The sequence below is a fragment of the Chiloscyllium punctatum genome, chromosome 10 (genome assembly GCF_047496795.1).
Source record: "Chiloscyllium punctatum isolate Juve2018m chromosome 10, sChiPun1.3, whole genome shotgun sequence".
NCBI classification, from domain to species: Eukaryota; Metazoa; Chordata; class Chondrichthyes; order Orectolobiformes; family Hemiscylliidae; genus Chiloscyllium; species Chiloscyllium punctatum.
In genome coordinates, this window is record NC_092748.1 from 4,434,427 (window position 1) to 4,458,509 (window position 24,083).

At 46.1% G+C, this 24,083-nt stretch overlaps 1 long non-coding RNA gene across 2 annotated transcripts in view; it reads right to left on the reverse strand.

The window, feature by feature from the left end:
• Positions 1 to 23,128, reverse strand: part of LOC140481763 (uncharacterized) — a 50,690-nt gene extending 27,562 nt beyond the window's left edge. Inside the window, exons 1-3 of one of the 2 annotated variants that reach the window (XR_011961597.1) lie at positions 22,851 to 23,128; positions 20,867 to 21,031; positions 16,854 to 16,909 (exon numbers count right to left, since the gene is read on the reverse strand). This is a non-coding gene — a long non-coding RNA (uncharacterized lncRNA). Of the gene's footprint in view, positions 1 to 16,853; positions 16,910 to 20,866; positions 21,318 to 22,850 lie in introns of those variants that run through there. The other variant, XR_011961596.1, reaches the window with a different exon arrangement.
• Between the last annotated feature and the right edge of the window lie 955 nt (positions 23,129 to 24,083).

Sequence of the window (24,083 nt, forward strand, 5' to 3'; positions counted from 1 at the left end):
TGTGGTTTTTGAAGTTTGTTTTTGAGATCAATCATGTCTTTGCACTGGTTGCAATGTTATCAAAGCTTCCTACGGTCAGTGTCTCGCCCATGACTACATGTCCCTGGCCATCAGTCTCTTTACTCTGTTGCTGTGGCAGCACTTTCAGGCAATTCCAAGTCATACACAGGAAACTGAGCAGGCGTTCCTGAGGCAAATGAATGAAACAGGATTTCCTATTCCTGATGGAAAGATCCCAGCAGTACAAGCTGAAGGTATTTATAATATCACATTCTCAATATGAACTGAATGCTTGTCATTACTGTCACTCGTTGGATGCTGCCTGAACTGCTGTGCTCTTCCAGCACCACTAATCCAGTATATGTCAGTTTTAAATGTCAGCCTAGCTCCCATAAAGACAACTTTCCAAAGTGATTTAAAGAGGTACCAGGGGACATCTTGAGAATAGAGGCATTGAAAGATTGATCAAAAGCTGGAGGTCTATTCTAAAGAAATTCTTAAAAGGGTAGAAACAGACAGAGAGATTTAAGGAAGGAATTTCTTCAGTGAAAAAAAGATGGAATTCTTTATTTACTTACTGATGCTGAGAGAAAAAAAATTGCAACCACACACACACACACACACACACACACACACACACACACACACACACACACACACACACACACATAGACACACACACCCAACACATAGAAACACCGACACACACTTACACATAGACACATGTACACACACACCGACACAAGCACACATACACACACACTGACACACACATGCATGTATTTTATCACTGAATGCAGATGACTGAAAGACTCCAATGTTTGAGGTCAAGGGAGGAAGGGCAAGACCAGAATCCAGACTCAGAGCAATAAAGACTTCAGGCCAGGCAGCTGCTGCAGTGGAGAAGAGAAAGGCAAGGAGGGATTTAAAGGTAACCATGTGATTGTTATGATGTTTACAATAACAACACAATGCACCTATGTGGAGATTTGGGTATGATAAAACTTTTCTAGGTGTTTTGTGTGAGTATTGGCAAACAACACCTGTCACCTGTTAGAATAGTGATACATCTATTTCTGACTCTCATCATTTAGTTTCAATACTCAGGAATTTATGTGGGCTAAAATTATTTTTAAACAGGAAAACACTGGCATATGATGGATGCAGTTGACCAGGTTGATCTAAGCTCATGAAACTATAAATAAATACGAAGCAGGCTGAGCTGAAGTTAACATGATTGTAAAAAATAATTGAAATGCAAATCTGTATCCCCGGTTCATTTACAATTTTCTATAATGTTCACATATTGGGATGAATGTTGCTTGCAGATTATATAGTTTGAAAGAACGATGAAGTCAGATACTGGAATACTGAATGATCTATATTTCAAGCAATAGCTTTTGGATAGGAGAAAGTGAGCACTGCAGATGCTGGAGCTCAGAGTTGAGTGCTGGAAAGGTAATGCTGTAGGTGAGGGGAAATGTAGCTGTGAAAATGATATGTGGATGAAGGTGAGGGAGAATGTGATAGGTTGGGGGAGGGGGGGGGGGGCGTGATGGACCACCCTTGGACCGTTCATCACTCCCTCTCTGACCTACCACTTTCTCCCTCACCTTTATCCACCTATTGCTTTCCCAGCTACCTTCCCCCCAGCATCACCTCCCTCCCATTTATCTCTCAGCCCCCAGCCTACAGGCCTCATTCTTGATGAAGGGCTTATGCCCGAAACATCGATTCTCCTGCTCCTTGGATGCTGCGTGATCGGCTGTGCTTTTCCAACAGCTTTAAGATGGATAGACCAGAAGAGAAAAACACATAGATGTGTAATAGCAGATCCAGAAGGCTTGCTTTCTCCTTCCTTTGTCTTTTTACAGCACCTCAAGAGGTAACACCAAAAGAACAGCAAGTCAGAGAAACATCTATACAGTGAGAACTCACAAATATCTATAAGCTCCACCACTGCTGAAGATAGAAGGCTTTCAGTGAACAGCCATGATCTCGGGTCAAAATCAACTCCTCAAAGCCTCTAAAGACTTTTTAAAACTGCTCATTCTTGATCTTTCCTTTAGTATTAGACCTTTTTAAACTTTATATCCACCTTATTGCATGTTTGTTGTCACATTTCTTATTTTTCTCAGCGTTGATAATTAAATAATAATTTCTTTCACTGAAAACCTTTAATTGCTCCTTAATTTTGATTAGTCTATAATTTTAACTAAAATTTGGTGACATATTAAAAGCCATTAAAAAGTTTTGTCATTGGTGAGTGAGGAGGGCTTTAATAAAAAAGAGACCCTCCCTTCTCAACTCGTCATAACAAACTGAGTATAACAAGTGACCAAACTACAGTGAAGGAGTTAAGATTTATCATCTCAGTGAAAGAAAGAGAAGGATGGTTTCCTGCATAACAAAGCTCTGGAAGGGTCAAATTAACCTGGACTATGTGCAGCATCTCAGTGGTAGCAGAACAGATGGCAATGAATCATAAGGCAGCAATTTAAATTGGTTTTCCTGCAGTCCTTCAGAAATCCATGGAGTGCAATGCAACTGTTTACAAATGTACTGATTAGCAGCAAGGCATGAAGCACCCACAGCGCATTGTCATTATAACAGGAGAATACTACCCACCCAGCGTATTTAAGACCTTCCATAACTATGGGGAAACACAGTAACTGGAGGAGATCTGATTGAAACACAGTGAATTAATTTGTAAATTTTCTTCTTTTTTAATAACTTGATTTTCTAAGAAGTGAAAATCTCTGTTAGGTTCTTTGTTTGGTGATTCCATGCTGGAGTTACCCCAGTGCCCTCTTCCCATTTAATCAAGAAAAAGTAACAGAGAATGCTGTATATCAGCAGGGTTTCCTGTAGGACCCACACAGTGCGCAGGCACTATTAGCTCCCCAGTAGGGACATTATTGAAACCAGCAGCAGGGAGAATCGTGCCTTCAGTCATTAAGACTGCTGCTTGTGCAGTCGGAAGATTTGCCCTTAAATCTTTTCACACAACCTGACCCCATCTGCCCCAGTGCGGGATCTGCTCTTTAGGTGACTTACTTCAACTGCAATGGCTTTCTCTTATTACAATGTAGTGCAACGTCCTCACCATAGTGACAGGAGGATGCTGCTGATCCCTCAAGCCTCTTCCATCTTATCTCAGGCCATAGCTGGAATTCAAAGTAGCCATTTCGACAACAACATCTGTTTGTTCAGCACCTTCAAATTTCCTAAAGAGCTTCATAAATGTGAATCAAGCAACAATATTTCAAGCTTAAATATGGAGAGGTAGCTTCCACTGATGTAGGAATTTAGGATGAGGTGGCATAGTCTCAGAATAAGGGAGTAACACATTTAAGACAGAGATGAGGAGGAATTTCTTCTCTCAGCCGGCAGTGAATATGTGGAATTCTTTTATTGCAGAGGCCTGCATCATTAACTGCAGTCAAGACTGAGATAGACTAAGTTTTAATCAGTAAGGGAATCCAGGCTATGGAAAAAAAGATAGGAAAGTATGGCTGAGGATTATCATAGCATAGTGAAAACTGGGCAGTATGGACAAGGTGGGCTGAATTAGAGATTGGAATTTCTACTGTGTGGAAACAGGCCCTTCAGCCCAGCAAGTCCACACCGACCCTCCAGAGAGCAACTCACACTACCCTATATTTACCACTAACTAATGCACCTAAGTTACACATCCCTGAACACTATGGACAATTTAGAAAGGCCAATTCAACTAAGTGTGGACTGTGAGAGGAAACTGGAGCACCCAGAAGAAACCCAGGCAGACACAGGGAATATCTGCCAACTCCACACAGACAGTCGACCGAAGCTGCAGTGCTAAACACTGCGGCACCGTGCTGCCCTAATTTTCTTGCTATAAACATCTGTGCCTCTATGACAGAGCAGACTTATTGGGCTTAATGGGCTGCTTCTTCTCCTTTGATCTAATGGTCTTACTTAGCCATATTAGGGTGAGTGACTAACCACTTGTTCAAGTGGTGGGCCAAAGCTGGGTCCTAAAGGAGGGAAGTGAGGCAAAGAGACTTGGGAAAGACGTCCGGAGCTTAGAGCTTCTGCAGTATGACATAGTCACTGAAGCTGCATCACATGGGTGCTCAAAAGATCACACTTGAGTGATTGCAGACATTTTAGAGGGTTGTAGGGTTAGAGGAGTTATGGAGATCGGGATGGGCGTGATCACCAAGGAAATTGAAAAAAATGATGCAAATTGAAAGTTGACTCAATGTAAGATATACAAGTTCAGGAGGGTGTCATGGTAAAAGTTAATGAAACAGTGGCAGAAACGATGGTGAAGTTGGCTAAAAGGAATGAGTTGGCAGACTTTGTACAGAAGTACCAATTGTATTGCCACCTGCCTCAATAACCAATGCACAGCATACTGCCCACCTCTCTCTCACACTCCGACTCTTACACACACACATACACACACTTATACACACACATACTCACACACACATACAACTTTAAATAGCCTTCTAAGAATTGACAAAAGGAGAAGTGGGGATTATGAACAAACGACATCATCTAGATTGCCCATTCTGCCGTCACTGGTTCCCTGCTAACCTGGAAATGCTTGAAAGAATCAGTCAGCTTGCTTTTGGTGGAGGATGCTCTGAGCCACATTCATTCTACACTGATTAGGGTGGTCTTGTGGTTCTCCATCTGTCAACCAGCTTTGTTTGAGTTGACTGTAACTCATACCACAGCCCAACACATCCCATTGTAAGGTGGGCACCCCATTGATATCAACATGATACAATGAAGGGCTGAGCTATACCAAGGCTGTCTCAGTTTGGGGCATGGGTTTCTGCTCTGTCATCTAAAATCAGCTCAAGCTGTCAAGAGTGGCCCTAGCCTTACATAAATAGGAGGGAGAATATAGGAAGCTAAGAGCAATTAGAACTGAGAGTTGTTTTTTAGTGTTTCACTCAGCATCATTGTTTCCCTTGGATTAGACTGGTCTTGTCCTTCTCCGCCAGCCCAACAAAACTCTGAAAACTTCCTTCTTTAATTCTGGCCTCATGAATGTCCCTAAATTCCTTCATTCCACCATTTGGAGCTAAACCTTCAGCTGTTGGGACCATAACCTCTGGATTATCATCCCTGAATCTCTCTACCTCTCTCTCCTACTTTAAGATGATTCTTAAAACTTACCACTTTGACCAAGCTTTTGGTCCCCTGCTCTGATATCAATTCATGTGACTTGGTGAGATATTTTGCCAGATTAGACACTTGCGAAGTAGTTTGAGATATCACAATATTTTAACAATGCTATATAAAAACAAGTTCCTGCTGTTCAGGCGGATATCGTTGGATATGGTTTGGGCGGTATACGTTATGAGAAGAACCCATATATAAGTTGACTCTGCTATTATGATATTAAAAATCACACAACACCAAGTTATAATCCAACAGGTTCAATTGGAAGCACTAGCTTTCGGAGCGCCACTCCTTCATCAGGTGGTCGTGGAGAATAAGATTGTAAGACAGAATTTATAGCAAAATTTTACAGTGTGATGTAACTGAAATTATACATTGAAAAATACCTTGATTGTTTGTTAAGTCTCTCATCTGTTAGAATGACCATGTTAGTTTCACTTCCTTCATATGTAAATCATAAAACTTTTTTTAAAAAGTTACATTCTCAGGTTAACTGTAACAATTGGTTTCAGCCCAGATAATGTGTTGAAGGTGTGCACTCCCTGTACGCTGCTGTCTGTGCCATAATGTTTACATTGATTCTAATCTAAAAAATGAGTTAACAGAGTCTTACATGAATGCATGCAGTTTTTGAGCAAAGTACAATGTAACTCTGCAAGTACAAATTCACCCCACAAACATATATGTGTATGTGTGCGTATGTGTGCATGTGCGTGTGTGTGTGTGTGTGTGTATACCTTTAACACATTATCTGGGCTGACACCAATTGTTAAAGTTAACCTGAGAATGTAACTTTTTAAACAAGTTTTGAGATTTACATATGAAGGAAGTGAAACTAACATGGACATTCTATCAGATGAAAAACTTAACAAACAATCAAGATATTTTTATTGTGAGTTGTTAGATGGGGGCACCTTCCACCATGTACGTGGCAGGTACTCATGTGACTCAGCCAACATTGTCTATCTCATACGCTGCAGGCAAGATACATTGGTGAAACTGAGCAGAGGCTACAGCAACGGATGAATGGGCAGCGCACAACAATTAACAGACAGAAGAACACTTCAGTGGTCCTGACATTCGACCTCAAGCCTTCCGGTGACCATCCTCTAAGGTGGACTTCGGGACAGGCAGCAGCGAAAAGTGGCCGAGCAGAGGCTGATAGCTAAGTTCAGTACCCATAGGGAGGGCCTTAAACGGGACCTTGGGTTCATGTCACATTACAGGTGACCACCATTGCATTATACACACACATACAGACACTCCTACACACACACAGACACACACAAACACGGACACACACACACACACACACACACACACGGACGGACACTCCTATACACAGTTATGCACAAACTCACGACAGACTCCTACAGACACACACACTCCCACACTCACACGTGCACCCTCTCACAAACTTAGACCCCTCTACACTCACACATACACATATCCACTCTCTCTCACAGACACTCACAACCCTGCACCCCAGACACACACACACACACGTTTGTGGAATGAATTTGTACTTGCAGAGTTACATTGTACTTTGCTCAAAAACTGCATGAATCCTTGTAAGACTCTGTTAACTCGTTTTTAAGATTAGAATTAGTCTAAACATTATGGCACAGACAGCAGCGCACAGGGAGTGAACACCTTCAACACATTATCTGGGCTGACACCAATTGTTACATACTGGATTAGTGGTGCTGGAAGAGCACAGCAGTTCAGGCAGCATCCAACGAGCAGTGAAATCAACGTTTCGGGCAAAAGCCCTTCATCAGGAATAAAGCTTTATTCCTGATGAAGGGCTTTTGCCCGAAACGTTGATTTCGCTGCTCGTTGGATGCTGCCTGAACTGCTGTGCTCTTCCAGCACCACTAATCCAGTATTTGATTTTCAGCATCTGCAGTCATTGTTTTTACCAATTGTTACAGTTAACCTGAGAATGTAACTTCTAAAAAAGGTTTTGTGATTTCCATATGAAAGAAGTGAAACTATCATGGTCATTCTAACGGATGAAAGACTTAACAAATAATCAAGATGTTTTTCACTGTATAATTTCAGTTACATCACACTGCAAACTTCTTCTATAAATTCTGTGTCGTACAATTGTACACTCCACAACCACCTGATGAAGGAGCAGTGCTCCAAAAGCTAGTGCTTCCAATTAAACCTGTTGGACTATAACCTGGTGTTGTGTGATTTTTAACTTTGCACACCCCAGTCCAACACCGGCATCTCCAAATCACTGCTGTTATGAAGTATTATATGCCCAATCTAGTTCTCCATTATATGAGCCATCAGTAAATTTGATGTATAATATTGTCACACAAAGACCCTGATTGGATTAGAATAAAATATCAGCCTCATAAAAGCAGCCAAAATAATTTAGAGATGTGAGATGGTGTTCCTTTGGAAGGTCAAATAGAATGAGAGACACTGTGACATTTGCCCTTCATAAGAAATCATACTTGTCGTGAATGGAACAAGTTCAGGCTGGTGGACATTATAGAATATGAGTTACCTGATTGGGGCTGTCAATCTGGTGTCAGGAGTGTCAGGGCTTTTGTTCACTCTGAGAACTGGCTCTAAGCTAGCTGGGTCAGTGCCATTTGCCTTATATGTAAAAGTAGAGGCAGAAATCAGGAGGCTGGAAAGTGAAGGAATAATCAAGGCAGTCCTGTTTGCGGAATGGTCAGCACTGGTTGTACCGATTGTGAATACTGGATTAGTGGTGCTGGAAGAGCACAGCAGTTCAGGCAGCATCCAACGAGCAGCGAAATCCTCGTACCGATTGTGAAGTCCAACCAGTCAGCTTTCAAACAAATGGTTCTTTGCTTTTCAAGTTGGATAAACACTCAATCCCTTGTGTAGAGAACAGGCAGGGGTAGGGGCTCTCCTCCATGAAGCTGGACATGAGCTGTGTGCACCTGCAATTGTGATTAGATGAGGATCCTCAGAAAAATGCAACAATGAATACCCATAAAGGTTTGCACCAATATATGAGACTGCCATTTTGGATATCATCAGCTTGTGCCATTTTCCAGCAGACAATGGAGAACTTTTTACAAGGTGTGCCCCAGGCTGCCATTTAACCAGAGGACAGGCTCATAACAGGGAAGACCAATATAGAGCATTGAGAGAACTTGGACATAGTGCTTAAATATTTCTCCAAGATAGGTGGATGCCTTAGGAAGAAAAATGTGTTTTCAGGCACTCAAAGTGACGTACTTGAGCTACAGACTGGGTTATACATGTTGGAAGATAAAGTGAAGGCAATCAAAGGTGCCCCTGCTCCATATCTATAATGGAGCTTAGGTCTTTACTTGGGTTAGTGAATTATTATGGAAAATCATACCTAACCTGGTCACCATCCTGACACCGTTACATCTGCTATTGAAAAGGGTCAGTCTTGGAAATGGTCTCATACCAAGATGTAGCTATTAGCAAAGTGAAGAAGCAACTATTGCCATCCAAGGTGTTGGCACGCTATAATCCCAAGTGAGATCTGGTGCTGGCATGCGTACCTCTCCGTACGGTATTGAGGTAATGGTGGCTCAGCAGAGACCCAGTCAAGAAGAACGCTCGATAGCGTGTGCTTCCTGACTTTGGCTAATGTCAAATGAGAATGCCACCAGATAGAGAAGGAACGGTTGGTGGTCGTAGTTGGCGTGAGAAAGTTCCACCAATGGCTTTGCAGACGTTAATTTGCAATAGTAATAGACCACAGACTCCTGCTCGGGCTACTTTAAGTGGACAAGATAGTGCTACCCACAACTCCAGGTCGCATTCAGTGGTGGACTCTCATTCTGAGAGTGTGCAATTACAAGTTGGAACACCGTCCAAGATGCCAAGAGGCAAATGCAGATGCCTTGAGCCACCTCCCACTACTGAATACACCACCAGTGATGCCGCTCCTGGAAGAGACCATTCCACTGCCAGATACTGACTGAGCTCTGCCAGGAGTTTACAAAGTGAAGATGTTGGCAAGAAATGATATCTGGTGGCCAGGACTGGATGATGACATAGCCATGTTGATGGGGCAGTGCCCAGAATGCCAGCATGGACAGAAATGATCACCAGCAGCTCCCCCACATTCATGGGAATGGCCAGGTAAACACTGGATTTGGTTCCAAGTCAACTGTGCCGGTCCGTTCATGGGCTCAGTCTTTATGGATGCCCCCAATCAAAATGGTTGGACATGCAGAGAGTTCATTCATCAAACATGGAGATGATGATTGAAAGGTTGTGGGCATCTTTTGCAATACATGGACTTCTGGAGGTGTTGGTCACAGACAATGGGCCATCATTTACCAGCAGGGAATTCGGTATTTCCTAAGGTCGAGTGGCATTCAGCAGATAAGGACAGCTCCATACCATCCCCTACCATCCATCATCCATTGGGATGGCAGAAAGAGCTGTCCAAATTTTGAAGACAGGCTTAAAGAAACAGTTTACAGCTTCACTCCATCCCAGACTGTCCCAAATCCTGTTTCATTATAGGACCACCCCTCATAAAACGACAGGGTTAGCTCCAGCAGAGTTGCTCATGGGGTGAAGATTCCTCCCCCCAGGGTAAACCTGATCTTCCCAGACCTGGGGCTAAGGGTGAAATGCTGGACACAAGACTCCTCTAAGTGAGAGAAACAGTTTACTTCAGAGGATGAAGTTTTGTGTCGAAAGCACAGGAATGGCCCTGCATGAGTAAGAGATATGGTCAATGTGGGGTCAGGTCCCATAATGTTCAAGGTTCAGACAGGAGAGGCAGTTCTGAACAAGCATGTGGACTAGATGAAAGCTGCTGCCTTTAAACAGGGGCAGGAGCAAAAGATACCCAGCCCCTCAGAACAGCCAAAAAACGATGAATTCTTCTCCTCCGCCTCACATTGAGGAAATATCTGAGGACGGGATGGACACGGCAGATGTCACAGCCTCGACGCTGTTACGGCCTGACAAAGAGGATGAATTCCTTCTGAGATGCTCTGGGTGCAAGATGCAGTACACGCCGCCAGTATCCGAGGCAAAGTCGGAGGCACCGGACCTGAATGCGAAAATGTCTGAGGAAAAGCTACAGGAGAAAGAACAGGTCCAAGTCACAGGACTTAGAGGGGGAGGGATGTAGTGATTAGAATAAGGTCAGCCAGGTGGACCTTATTGAATATGAGATCCCTAATGGGTTTGTTAACCTGGTCCAATTATGGGGCCCAGGTTGACAAATATAAACAGGAGGGTCAGAAGTTTTGTTCACTCCAGGAGCCAGCTGAGAGCTAGCTCGGTTAGTGTCAGGTACTATGCACATGTACATAAAGGGTGACTTAGTGATAGGATGCCCAGCCTTTGTGGAGTTATTTCAGTAATGCTTGTTTGTAAACAGGTTTATGGTTTCTAATAATTAAGCACAACTCCTTGTATTGAATATGATCTGCATAGTAATTAAAAAGAGAAATGAACAAAGCTATGACAATGGAGGCAGCACCAAGCACTGGGACAGGGCGTCTCCTGATATGAACTAAATGGAGGTAACCAAGATACATACACAGGTCACAACTCAGGCAAGGTTCTTGGAAACTCAAGCCTAGATTTTCAAAATGCCATTATTTTAATTAAAGTCAGAAAAACCTAAGTCAAAAATCATTCAGTATCTGACAAATATTATTTTCTCTGTATTCAAAAAAGTTGGGCCAGTTCCAATTCCTGAAAAGAAATATTTATAGAAAGTACCAATGAGCTCAGGAGGATGTGGTGGAGGCTAGTACAATTGCAGCATTTAAAAGGCATCTGGATGAGAAGGGTTTGGAGGGATATGGGCCGGTGGGCAGGTGGGAATAGATTTGTTTAGGATAGCTGGTCGGCATGAACGGGTTGGACCGAAGGGTCTGTTTCCATGCTGTACATCTCTATGACTCTATGACTCTACCCAGATACAGTGCTCCCCTAAAGGATTAGTGTGTGATGTTGGCAGGATTGATTCTTTGTTCTACATACACAGGCTTGGCTAAATTTAGCGAACATATTAGTCAGGGTACAGTTAGAGCTCACCACATAGGAGAAAGAAAGGTTTCCTTGGCTCATTAACGAGCAAACTTTCCTCGAGAGTGGAACCTGGTTTAACCGAATGAGAAAAGGTGATTCAGATTCACTCTTTTTTGAATTCCTTCTCAATGTTTGCAACAAATAGATATATTTATTTAACCTTGCAGCTATCATAGAATAGATTGCCTACAATATGGAAACAGGCCACTTGGCCCAACAAGTTCATGCTGACCCATCAAAGAGTAACCCATTTCCCTCTAACTAATGCACTGAACACAATAGATAATTTAGTATGACCAATTCACAAAACCTGCACATGGTTGGACTGTGGGAGGAAACCCATACTGACAGTCACCCAAGGCTGGAATTGAACCCAGGTCTACTGGCGCTGCAAGGTACTAGCGCTAATCACCAAGCCACCATGCCACCCACATCATGCATTGGTTAAAGACACAGTTAACTGGATCAAAAGAAAAGAGCCAATTACCAAGGTACTTTTGAATACAAGTGGAATTTTAAAGCTCACTGACCCCAAAAAAGTAATCAAAATGTAACATCAAATAAATATACTAACACTGGTAATTTCAAAAATGACAGAATGTCTGGTACAGGAAAAATAAGGGCTATGCAGTTTGTAAGTCATCAAGATTCATGAAGGTCTAGTTTTTTAAAGTGGCATCACTCATGGTATCCTCAGCAGTGATGAAATTTGTAGAAGACTTTGAGTCCTCGGTGAACGGTTGCTTGCCCAATTTGTTTTATCACCATGTGCTGTCCTCTGAGATGATGAAACGGAACCAAGAAGAGAGACAGTGCCTTTCAGTTTTAGCTGTTTAAAATCTTTATCGCTGCTCTGCTACTAAAACCCACCTCAGTTACATCTTGCCAAGTCAGGTTCCATTGTTTGTCTAACCAGAGTCCCGGAAGTGTGTCACAGCTTGAGCTCGGAACGGAGAGAGTGTGAGTGTGGGCCAAGTCCTGGAGCAGGAAACAGAGCAAGTGTGGGCCGAGTCCCAGAAGAGGGAGCAGAGAGAGTGTGGGCCGAGTCCTGGAGTAGGGAGCAGAGCGAATGTGGGCCGAGTCCTGGAGTAGGGAGCAGAGAGAGTGTGGGCCGAGTCCTGGAGTAGGGAGCACTGAGAGTGTGGGCCGAGTCCTGGAGTAGGGAGTGGAACAAGTGTGGGCTGAGTCCTGGAGTAGGGAGCAGAGAGAGTACGGGCCAAGTCCAGGAGCAGGGAGCAGAGAGAGTGTGAGCCGAGTCCTGGAGTAGGGAGCAGAGAGAGTGTGGGCCAAGTCCTAGAGTAGGGAGTGGAGCGAGTGTGGACTGAGTCCTGGAATAGGGAGCAGAGAGAGTATGGACCGAGTCCTGGAGCGGGAAGCAGAGAGAATGTGGGCCGAGTCCTGGAGTAGGGAGCAGAGAGAGTACGGGCCGAGTCCTGGAGCAGGGAGCAGAGAGAGTATGAGCCGAGTCCTGGAGTAGGGAGCAGAGAGAGTGTGGGCCAAGTCCTAGAGTAGGGAGTGGAGCGAGTGTGGGCGGAGTCCTGGAGTAGGGAGCAGAGAGAGTGTGGGCCAAGTCCTAGAGTAGGGAGTGGAGCGAGTGTGGGCGGAGTCCTGGAGTAGGGAGCAGAGTGAGTGTGGGCTTCATCCTGGAGCAGGAAGCAGAGAGAGTATGGGCCGAGTCCTGGAGTGGGGAGCAGAGAGAGTGTGGGCTGAGTCTGGGAGGAGGGAGCAGAGAGAGTGTGGGCCAAGTCCTAGAGTAGGGAGTGGAGCGAGTGTGGGCGGAGTCCTGGAGTAGGGAGCAGAGAGAGTATGGACCGAGCCCTGGAGTAGGGAGCAGAGTGAGTGTGGGCTGCATCCAGGAGCAGGAAGCAGAGAGAGTATGGGCCGAGTCCTGGAGTAGGGAGCAGAGAGAGTGTGGGCCAAGTCCTAGAGTAGGGAGTGGAGCGAGTGTGGGCTGAGTCCTGGAGTAGGGAGCAGAGAGAGTATGGACCGAGTCCTGGAGCAGGGAGCAGAGAGAGTGTGGGCCGAGCCCTGGAGTAGGGAGCAGACTGAGTGTGGGCTTCATCCTGGAGCAGGAAGCAGAGAGAGTATGGGCCGAGTCCTGGAGTGGGGAGCAGAGAGAGTGTGGGCTGAGTCTGGGAGGAGGGAGCAGAGAGAATGTGGGCCGAGTCCCGGAGCGGGAAGCAGAGAGAGTTTGGGCCGAGTCCTGGAGTCGGGAGCAGAGAGAGTGTGAGCCGAGTACTGGAGTAGGGAGCAGAGAGAGTATGGACCGAGTCCTGGAGCGGGGAGCAGAGAGAATGTGGGCCAAGTCCTGGAGTAGGGAGCAGAGAGAGTACGGGCCGAGTCCTGGAGTGGGGAGCAGAGAGAGTGTGGGCTGAGTCTGGGAGGAGGGAGCAGAGAGAATGTGGGCCGAGTCCTGGAGCGGGAAGCAGAGAGAATGTCGGCCAAGTCCCGGAGTAGGGAGCAGAGAGAGTGTTGGCTGAGTCCTGGAGCGGGGAGCAGAGAGAAGGTCGGCCGAGTCCTGGAGCAGGGAGCAGAGAGAGTGTGGGCCGAGTCCTGGAGCAGGGAGTAGAGAGAGTGTGGGCCGAGTCCTGGACTAGGATGCAGAGAGAGTGTGGCCTGAGTCCTGGAGTAGGGAGCTGAGCGAGTGTGGGCCGAGTCCTGGAGTAGGGAGCTGAGCGAGTGTGGGCCAAGTCCTGGAGTAGGGAGCAGAGAGAGTGTGGGCTGAGTCCTGGAGCGGGGAGCTGAGAGAATGTGGGCCGAGTCCTGGAGTAGTAGCAGAGAGAGTGTGGGCCAAGTCCTGGAGTAGGGAGCAGAGAGAGTGTGGGCTGAGTCCTGGAGCGGGGAGCTGAGAGAATGTGGGCTGAGTCCTGGAGTAGGGAGTAGAGAGAGTGTGGGCTGAGTCCCAAAATAGGGAGCAGTGAGAGTGTGGGCTGAGTCCTGGAGCGGGGAGCAGAGAGAGTGTGGGCCGAGTCCTGGATAGGGAGCAGAGGCAGGGTGGGCCGAGTCCTGGATCGAAGAGCAGAGAGAGTGTGGGCCAAGTCCCGGAGCAGGGAGTGGAGCGAGTTATGGAAGTGAGTTACGGCTGGATCAGGAGCTGAGCACGCCCAGGCTGGCTAGGCGGATGAGTCCAGGACAGACACCAGCGCGTGGAGGAAGCAAGGCCTTGTGTTCTGGATTCTAGCAGGCATGGATTTGGTGAGGAAGGACTATAACCTAAGTACTTTGAAGATTTTATTTCTCTTTCTGTACTTTAGAAACTCTGTATTCCCTTGCTCCTCTTATTATTTCACTGTTTCAATTACCCAGGTGCCCTGTACCTAAGATGGTGCTGCACTCATTCCAGTGCACATGATAATAAAAGCCATTCTATTCTAACCAGGCTAACATCCATCTCTCAAGTTATGAAATTAATGTACAAGTACCAAGTAAAACAGGAGGAGGAAATTTCTTGACTCAGTTGCTTAATTTTGATGTCCTAAGAAACAATGATAATTTCAGTGTATTCCAGATGGGTCTCCTGGATTGTCTCAGTGTGTGGTCAGGTGACATGCAGCCATTTTAGAACAATACTATTTTATTTGAAACCACTTTAGTCCGTGAATGATCTCAAGTATAACAATCAAATGCCTAAAATTAAAATGTGTGGGTGTATATTTACTATGATTGCAACAACCTCTGGTGACAATACAAATCCAAGCTTCCTTTATGAACATTTGCAGTAAGGAGAGAGCAGACACGACAATAAAGTTAGGGCTGCAAACAGATCAACCACAACCTTCTGAAATCTCAGAGCAAATTCAGCAGGCTGAATAGCCTACACCTCGCTGTAATTGATATATTCAGTAGTTAAGATTATCAGTTGATAATATTCCAGAGGGCTACTGAGCCTGTGCTTTTCCTTTCTTTAATAAAAAGCATCATTCTAGAGACAAGGATGCCGTGGGCATTGTCAACTGCCCTGATCCCCTGAGGTACTGCTGGGAGTGCATTTGACAACAAAGTCAACTCAAAAACAATCACCTTTTTTGGTGTCCTGCATAGCTTTTAGTATGTCGGGAGATAAATGTGTATGCTGCCCTAACTTTAACACAATGGTGAGAAGTCTGGAGGAGAGCCCACTTGTCTGCACAGGAAAAGGAGAACAAAGTGAATTCATTTAAAAGCCTTGCATGTAGATTACAGCCGCTGTTTTTGTTTAATAGAGGAACAAGCGAAACTAAGATGATCTGGAGTTGGTAGCAAGCATGAAATTCTACTTCACGTCAAATCAAGACTGGAAAAGTCGGATTACAAATTCCAGGCTGACATGTATTTTGGGAACAGACAGTGTGAAATTAATCAAAACCGATCCCACCCTATCAGTATCTCTAACTTTGTGGGAATTCATGCACCTCTCATGTTTAGATTCAGAATGCTCAAGACCTCATTGCTTTCCTTCCAGTGCCTCACCTTTGATCATATCATTTTACTCCCATGCAATACACAGACAAACATACAAATTAAGAGCAGAGGTAGGCCATTCGGCCTTCTAGCCTGCTTTACCATTCAATAAGATTATGATTGATTTGCTAGTAGCATCAGTTCCACATTCCCAACTACCAAGATAACTGCTGACTCCCTTGTTAGTCAACAATCTATCCAAGTCTACACTGGCAGTATTTGATGGTTCAATCTCCTCCACTGCCTGAGGAAGAGAGCTACAATGACTCATGCCATTCTGAAAAAAAAACGTTCTTCTCATCTCGATCTTAAATGGGACATTGCATTCCTCTGTTCTAGAAAAAAATCAGCATCTCTGGCAGCATCTGTGGAGAGAAAGCATAGTTGGCATTTCAGGTCCAGGGACTCCTCTTCAGAACCATTCTCAAGGAGGGTCACTGGACCAGAAAAGTTAACTCTGCTTTCTCACCACAGATGCTGCCAGAGATGCTGAGATTTTCCAGTAACTTCTGATTTTATCTCTGATTTCGAGTATCCACAGAGCTTTGTTTCTTTCTCCCCTTTGTTTTCATCTCTCCCACAGGAGCAATCATGATTTGAATAATCGTCCTCTTGAGTCTCCTCAGGTCCTTTCACCAAAGGAGAGTCATGATGACTCAAAACATTAACTCTATTTTTCTCTCTCTGTAGATGCTGCCAGACTTGCTGAGTTTCTCCAGCACTTTCCGTTTTTATTTCCAATCTCTAGCATCCATAGTCTTTTGCTTTTATGTTTCAGTATGGACACCTCTCATAAACTCTAATGGATACAAACAAAGCCCGCCCAACCTTTCTCTCATGTAAAACGATCCCTTCGTCCCAGGGATCAGTTGAGAGACCCTTCTCTGGACTGTTTTTTAATCAGTTGTGTCCTTTCATAAATAAGGAAAGCAACACGAAACAATGTACTCCAAATGTGGTCTCACCAATGTGACATCTCATTCCATTGCACAGTCAGGGCCTACTACTGCTCTCAACCTCAATGTTGGCTCTGACACCTGCTGCTTCTCCCAACTAGCCTGCTCCCTGTGTTGGTCTCACACACTGTTATCCTGCAAGGCAGCTATACGCTCTCTGTGTCTTGCAGGAAGAGCAGGCACCTGAAAGGAGGGAGATATCCAGATTAAAACGATGGCTGGCATCAATGTACGTGCACGCACCATTAGCAGTTAGGCTTGATCCCGCTATTAATAGCTGTCCTCTGCCTGAAGAAACCCTGGAAAACATGAGAACAGTCTTTTAGTTCTGGGCCATGACTGCAAAGCTCAGGAGCCATCAAGTATTCTGTAATCATTGTGACACACCATACAGTTAGAACCCACAGAGGGCTTTTAATGCAGGCCCTGTTTGTAAGACAACAGTGAAAGGCCAAGCCTGATCTTTGAGGTCAAATCTGGACCTTGTGGCAAATATCTCAGATGTAATACAATGATTTTCAATCCTGCTTGACCACAAATAAAATGGCCATTGATGACATCAGATAAAAGCAAATTACTGCAGATGCTGGAATGTGAAACCAACAGAGAAAATGCTGGAAAATCTCAGCAGGTCTGGCAGCATCTGTAAGGAGAGAAAAGAGCTGACATTTTGAGTCTAACTGACCCTTTGTCGAAACGTCAGCTCTTTTCTCTCCTTGTACATTGATGACATCAGGCTCCTTCACTCTAATACGGTTGGGGGAGCTGAACTTTACACTTTACCACCTCATTTGAGCTCAAATTTGGGTTTGAACTGGACAGGAGTACTGTTGATCAGGTTTTCAAATGAAGATTAATCTTGGTTTACCCCTTGGCGGGAGTATCAGGAAGACATGTTGCAGGGAACAGGTTATGCCATTACCAATCCCACCCCCTGATCTGACTTCACTGTCTTGTTCCAGCCACTTCATGCACAGCAAAGATGGGTCATGGGCTCAAGGGAGCTGTTTTAATGTCATTGAAAAGGGGTAAAGCCACATCAAGCCCTCAGCATCATTTTCCCCACAGCAGATTTTGTTCTTCCTGCCACAGATGATTTGAGAGCACTTTGGTTGGATTTGCTTCCTTCCAAGGATTAGACTCCACAGGCGGAGCGAGAGGGACAAGGAAAGCAGCTGGCATAAGGCTTGACTGAGGTTTCACTGCCTTTCTCAGCACCGGCAGGCCCGAGAGGAACTTCAGTGAGACAAACCATAGAGGGTGGAAGGAACCGGGCAAGGGAGTGGTGGAGGAGCTGGTCAGATGATCTAGAATGCAGCAGACATTCAGGGAAGACCTCTTCAGTCAGACAATCCAAGCCCCTCAACATTAACAAGAAAGTAACTCATCTATCCCAGCCATATCATCCTAAAACAAACAAACAGGGAGTAAAGTTGATATTCACGCCAACCAGCATTATAGAGCATTCTCCATCCAATAAATATTTTGAACATATTTATGTTCAAGGAATATGAGCAGAAGTAGGCTGTTCAGCCCCTCTAGCCTAGTCCAACATTCAGTAGGATCATATTTGATCCAGCATTCTTTACGTTTACTGTTCTGTGTTTTCTCTGCAACCCTTGATTCCCCTATTGATCAAGAATCTATCATTCTCAGCCTTAAATATACACAAGAACTCTGCTCCACAGCTCTCTGTGGTACAGAGTTCCAAAGACTCTCAACCTTTTGAGAGAAGAAATTCCTCATCATCTCAGTCTTAAATTGGCACTCCTTTATTCTGAGTCAAAAGGTGTGGTGCTGGAAAAGGACAGCAGGTCAGGCAGCATCTGAGCAGCAGGAAAGTTGATGATTTTGGCATAATTCCTTCACCAGGACTCCTTTATACTGAGCCTATGCTCTCTGGTCCTCAACTCTCCCCTGAGCGGAACCATCTTCTCATCGGTTACCCTGTCAAACCTCTTAAGATACCTATGTGTTTCAGAGAGGTCTCATCCTTCTAATTTCAATTAATAGATTCTCAACTTGTTTAGCCTTTGCTCATAAGATAATCCCTCCATATCAGGAACCACCTTAGTGAACCTTCTCTGAACTGTCGCCAGTAAATAATATCCTTCCAAAAGTAAATAATTATGGAATAGCTTGCAGTTTCCAAGATTACTGGCCTGATTTACATTGTTCCATCCTTGTTCTAACCCTCTTCCAAGCAGCTGCTACAGTGACAGCACTAATGGAAGGGGAAGGTGGCTAAATCTTATCCTAGAGTTGATCCTTATGGTTGTGTCATTAGGACTCACTTTAATTTAGAAGCCATGAGACTCCATGGCAGGGAGTAGTCTTACAGGGATCTGAACAACATGGCCTATGGCAAAGTCTGTGTCAGGATCAGCTGAAATGTTTCTTGTTACATCTGTTGCGTCTTTATTGACACGAGATTCTCACTAGGCAGAGGCAAATTGCCAATTAAGAAGCCTCATAGTTTGGCAAATGTTTTATTAATGCCACAACTCACCTTATCTCTAACGTGCTTCCGATCTCACCAAACATGCTGAACAAAGTTAGACATCGAGAACCTTTCATATGGAAGCCAGAGTGAGTACCTGGTGACTGTGAGGGCCTCCATCGTGCTCAGTACCAACCAGCATCTCAAAGCAAGATCCACGGGCACCAGCTCACGATTCTGGACACTGGCATCCAACATTTGCCAATTCTCATGACCATCATGACACCTCTCTAACACCGTTACACGTAAGTTAGGAAAGCACAGGGTTGCATTTGGAAGGGTATCAGAAAGCAACATTGAAAGGTTGCGTCAGAGATTCTGTGCACCCAGCTCACAGACTAGAGTAGTCCGCATCTCAGGGCTGCCCTCTCGCACTCTTAGCAGTCGCTTGCTTCGCGCATACCTGCATGCTCACGCCATCAATGCATCTTTGCCTTGTCATGCCATGCTGTGCCAAGCAGCGCCGTGAACTGTATAACTTACCTTGCTACTCAGCAGTCTTCAGTCAAGAGGGCACATGTTGTGCTGTACAGCAGCCTGCCACATCAGTCTGCACCATGGGCCAGCGGCTTATGCAGCTAATGCAGTACATGAGCAGCAAGCAGCCATGTCCTAAAGTCTTGGAGGAGTAGTTATCCACAAAGCCCATGGAGGCAACCATCAGTCAGAGGGTCCCAGGAGAGGGCAGCTAATGCAGTCGGGGAGATGCACAACCATCAGTTAGGGGTCTGGCCACATCTGATGCAGGGTTGCCCATCTGGGTTGTTCAAGGCCCATCATCAGTCCATTAAAGTCAGTCCGCAGACTGTGGAATGGGGAAGGACAATGGCAGCCACTGTAAAAATATTTTTTGTGATTGAGGGGCTGCAAACTGAAGTGCGAAGTTTGGGGGTGAGGGGGGTAATCTTGATGGAAGCCAATCTGCGAAGGAATGATATGGTAAAGCATGGACAGGAAGGCAATCAGGCAGGAGAGAAGCTCATCCATATTCTGGAGACCCTGGCTTCAAGGATGGTACACTATATGACTACATTTTGCCTGGTCACCTCATACGCCAGGGCTGGGGACAAAGGTGAGCAAGTGCACCTCATGTTGATGGTTTGGATGGGACCTGCAGAGGTACAAATCCTGTGGGGTTCTCAGGAAGAGTTACCAGGAAGGGGATCACCAACAGCTGGATTTGGAGGCTGGAAGCCACTGAGTGAGGAATTCTCAGTGTCACCTTCCATCGTTCTGGAAATTCCCCATTGGGGAAGAAAATGGCTGTAACCACATCCAGAGTGGGCAGGGTAACCTGCAATACCATCAATGTGAGGCCCTTTAAAGGGAGAAAACATTACACACAGCCCCAGGCAGTGTACAGGAGAGTCCTGCAGGGGGCCTAATCCCTGGCCATCCTGACGCATTGCCTGCCTGTTTGTTGTACACCTCTCTGTCCCAGACATCACTGAGCACTTCATTCTCTCCAACAGCTTTGGACACAGAGGCCAGGGAAAGAAGAGGGATGGTATGGGTCATGTGTTGTGGAGTCAGGAGGACCCATTGCCCTACTTATACCTGGGTCCTTTTGCTTCTACAGAATGTAGCAAGCTCTTAACATAGACATCGGCTCATGGTGCATCCTTTGTGGACAGGAAGTTAGACATCGCGTCGACACAGTTACATTCAGGGCTACATGGAGAGTCAAACAAACAGTTGTCAAATCAACACAGTTAAATTTATTGAGCAATAAGAAATAGTATGCAGTGAATTGTACCTGTGCCACCACAGCATTCTCAATGAGTTTTCTTCTTTGTCTTCTCCCTTTCCCTGCATCTTCGTGCACTCCCTGTTTCCACAGTGGGAGTAGGTGAAGCCTACTTGGCATTGGAGCCCATTGTCCTGGAGGAAACCCAATGGCCCAGGCATGATGAGAGTCTCGCTGCCAGAAGAAAATGAACACTCTGCAGTTGCACCATCAGGCAGGAGTTAAGCAGGGAGGGTGGAGGTGGAGGGCTCAGCAAGCTTTCCTGCTTGGAGATCTCTGTTGGGCTTTTTTGTTGTTCCCCCTCTGCCTGGGTATTTCCCGACAACTCCCTGACTCTGTGTGGGAGAGGGGTACCTGGAGAAGTTCTCTGAACCCCCAGTCACCATGCCTTTGGTCCTGAGAGGCAATGGAGTGCAGGAGTGGGCACCTCTCCAGCGGCCCCTGTGGGTGCTGGGCCTGGCTGTCTGTGGGCAGCTGCCAACCTATCCGTGGTGGCAGAGAGACACAGCCATGACTCACTACACTGCCGCAGTCTCTAGGTAGTGAGGGGCCATTGCCTTGTACCTAGCTGTCTGCCTGCTCCTGTCCCTCCCTGTGCCCATGGGTGAAGTCCCTGATTGCCCACACCACAGGCTCCTCTCCTGCCTGTGTCTGAGCAGGTCCCTGGTCTCCATCAATCCTCTCAGGCCCAGCTTCCTGGCTCAGCTACTGTGCTGTCACAGTGAGGGGCTCACTGGACTGTGCTCCTGAACTTTCTAAAAGTGACGGTCCCACTGAGGTGTCAGCATCTGGGCTGGGGATGGTGCAGGGACAGCCTTGTCAATGGTTCCGCTTGAAGGTCTCATCTTCAGAGATAAGGGAGGTGGGTTCTGGGGGAGCAGCCCATTTCTCCATCGAAGCCATGGACATCCCGCTGATACCTGTGAGATACAGGGGGAGAGGAGGATTCCCAGCCAATGGTTAGCTGTGGTGTACAATGACTGAGACAGACAGTGGGGTTACTCTGAGAGTGCTGTGGAATGAGGAGTGGAACCTACACAACTGGTGGGACACAGAAGTCTCAGTATCCCCACAGGAACAGTTCGGACCTTCTCCTGTGAAGGATGGGATTCTCTCCTCGTAGGTGCTGAGAAGTAGAATGTTGGGCATTCCCCACCCACCTGGGCCCTAATGTCTGCTGTCCTCTCCTGGAACAGAGCAAAGGAGGGGATTGAGTGAACTGAAAGTGGGTGGCACTACTGTTAGTGCTGTTGCAGGTGGCCAAAAGGTGTCTCGAGTGAGTAAGCGGGCTATGCCAGGGCCATGCAAGGGTCAGTTGTGTGGGAGGTTGGAGAGAGGGTGAGAGCAAGTGAGGGAAGGTGCTGCAGGCAATGGTGAGAGTGGCAGAGCATGAGCCTCCATGGCAGGTGGGTGCAGTGGCAGAGAGAGGGTGAGTGCGGCATAGCAGAGAGAGGAGTGTGGCACTTGCCCTGGCTGAACAGAGATGGTCATTGACATCCTTGTGACACTGCCAACCATTCCTGCTCATCCCAGACTGTCCCAGGAGGCAACCTTGGTCCCGGCTGCTGGCATCCCCTTCCTCTCCTTTGCACTGCAACCCAGACCAGGACCTCCAGACCCCAGAGAGAGAATTGCGGCGTCATCCTCCCTGTCTCTTTGCTTCTGTCCCAGCCTGAGAATGGCAGCTTCAGAATGCCAATGCTTACTGGGTGCACAGTGGGTACCAGAGCAACTGGTATTTTGGCTGATATCTGGAGAGTGGTGGGTTGTTCCAGGAATGAGGGGGATTTGAATTGGACACGAGACAGGCCATCGGAAGGGAGGGGGTGTGGGGGGGTAAAAAAACAGCAAGGAATCTCATTGGGCATGAATCATTCCAAAACATCACACAACCCGTCTTTGGCCAAATAAAACGTAAGGTGCAACCCCACATGTTGCCATAGATGGGGAGCACCATGGGACATATGTGCCCTTATTTAACACTCCAACTGACCTGCAGTAGTGAAGACTGTGAGACACCAGCTGTGGGCTTATACACTCCCTCGACACTGGAATAGACAGTTGACTCCGGAGCCTAGGTGACCTCAGTTGGGAATATCCTCCCACTGAGGTTTTGTTCCCAGTATCCTGGAGTATCTGTTGAGGTAATCCCTGATTGTCTGCTGATACATGAGAGCCCTGAGGAGCCTGGAGTAGAGCCTGAGCCACTCTGAAAGCTGCCTGACAACTTGCTGGTTGCATCCCACCAATGTCAGCCCACAGGATTTTTCCACAAAGTTTAGCAGCGCACTGACTCCCTCCTCCCCGACTGAAACTTTCAAACTAAAGCCAAAGGCCGGAAAGCTCCACGGGGTCAGCTGCAGGTCAGTCGGGCAAGTTATCATCCTTCATCGACCGAATGGCACCCCCAGCAGAGAGAGAGAGAGGTCAAGACAGTCAGCAATGAAGCTGTCAAGCTGTGAGCTTTGATATGGGAGATCCTCAGCCAGTGCAGATTTAGCAAACAAAAACAGATCCACCCCAGACCCTCTACACACTGCCAATAGCAACAAACGTCAGACCAATCTGGAAAGTAGTCCGAAGTCTTGGCTGATATCTTCAAAGGCAAACTGTAACTATAATTAAATTGAATTGAATTGAGATCATTGTTTTTCCTCCTGTTTTTGATACAATGACACAGTTGTGGGGCCCAGCTGGATTCATAAGAGTCCACTGAAGGTTTCATTCCACGTCTACATTCCCCTGACTCTTTCATCACACAGTGTCAGGCTGACCCCAGCTCACAGGCTGCCTGAACTGGTCAATGTGTTTGGGTGCTGCACTGAAAACTTTTTTTCACAAGTAACCCCGAATAAAGAGCACAATATACATAGTATCTAAAAAAAAAGACATAACAGTTTCATTGATGTGATCAGAAGCAAAATAAAGCTTGTTGTGGTTGCAACTGGTCAGCACTCATGGGAGAGGGCATCTTGTAGTGTGTTAAGAATATTTTTTCTGGGTTGTCCAGGTAAGTCGTTTTGAGCTATAGGGAGAGGCTGATCAGGCTGGGGCTGTTTTCTCTGGAGTGTCAGAGGCTGAGGGGTGACCTTATAGAGGCTTATAAAATCATGAGGGGCGTGGATGGGGTAAAGAGATAAGGTGTTTTCCCCAGGCTGGGAGAGTCTAAAACGAGAGGGCATAGATTTAGGGTGAAAGGGGAAAGGTTTAAAAGGGACCGAAGGGG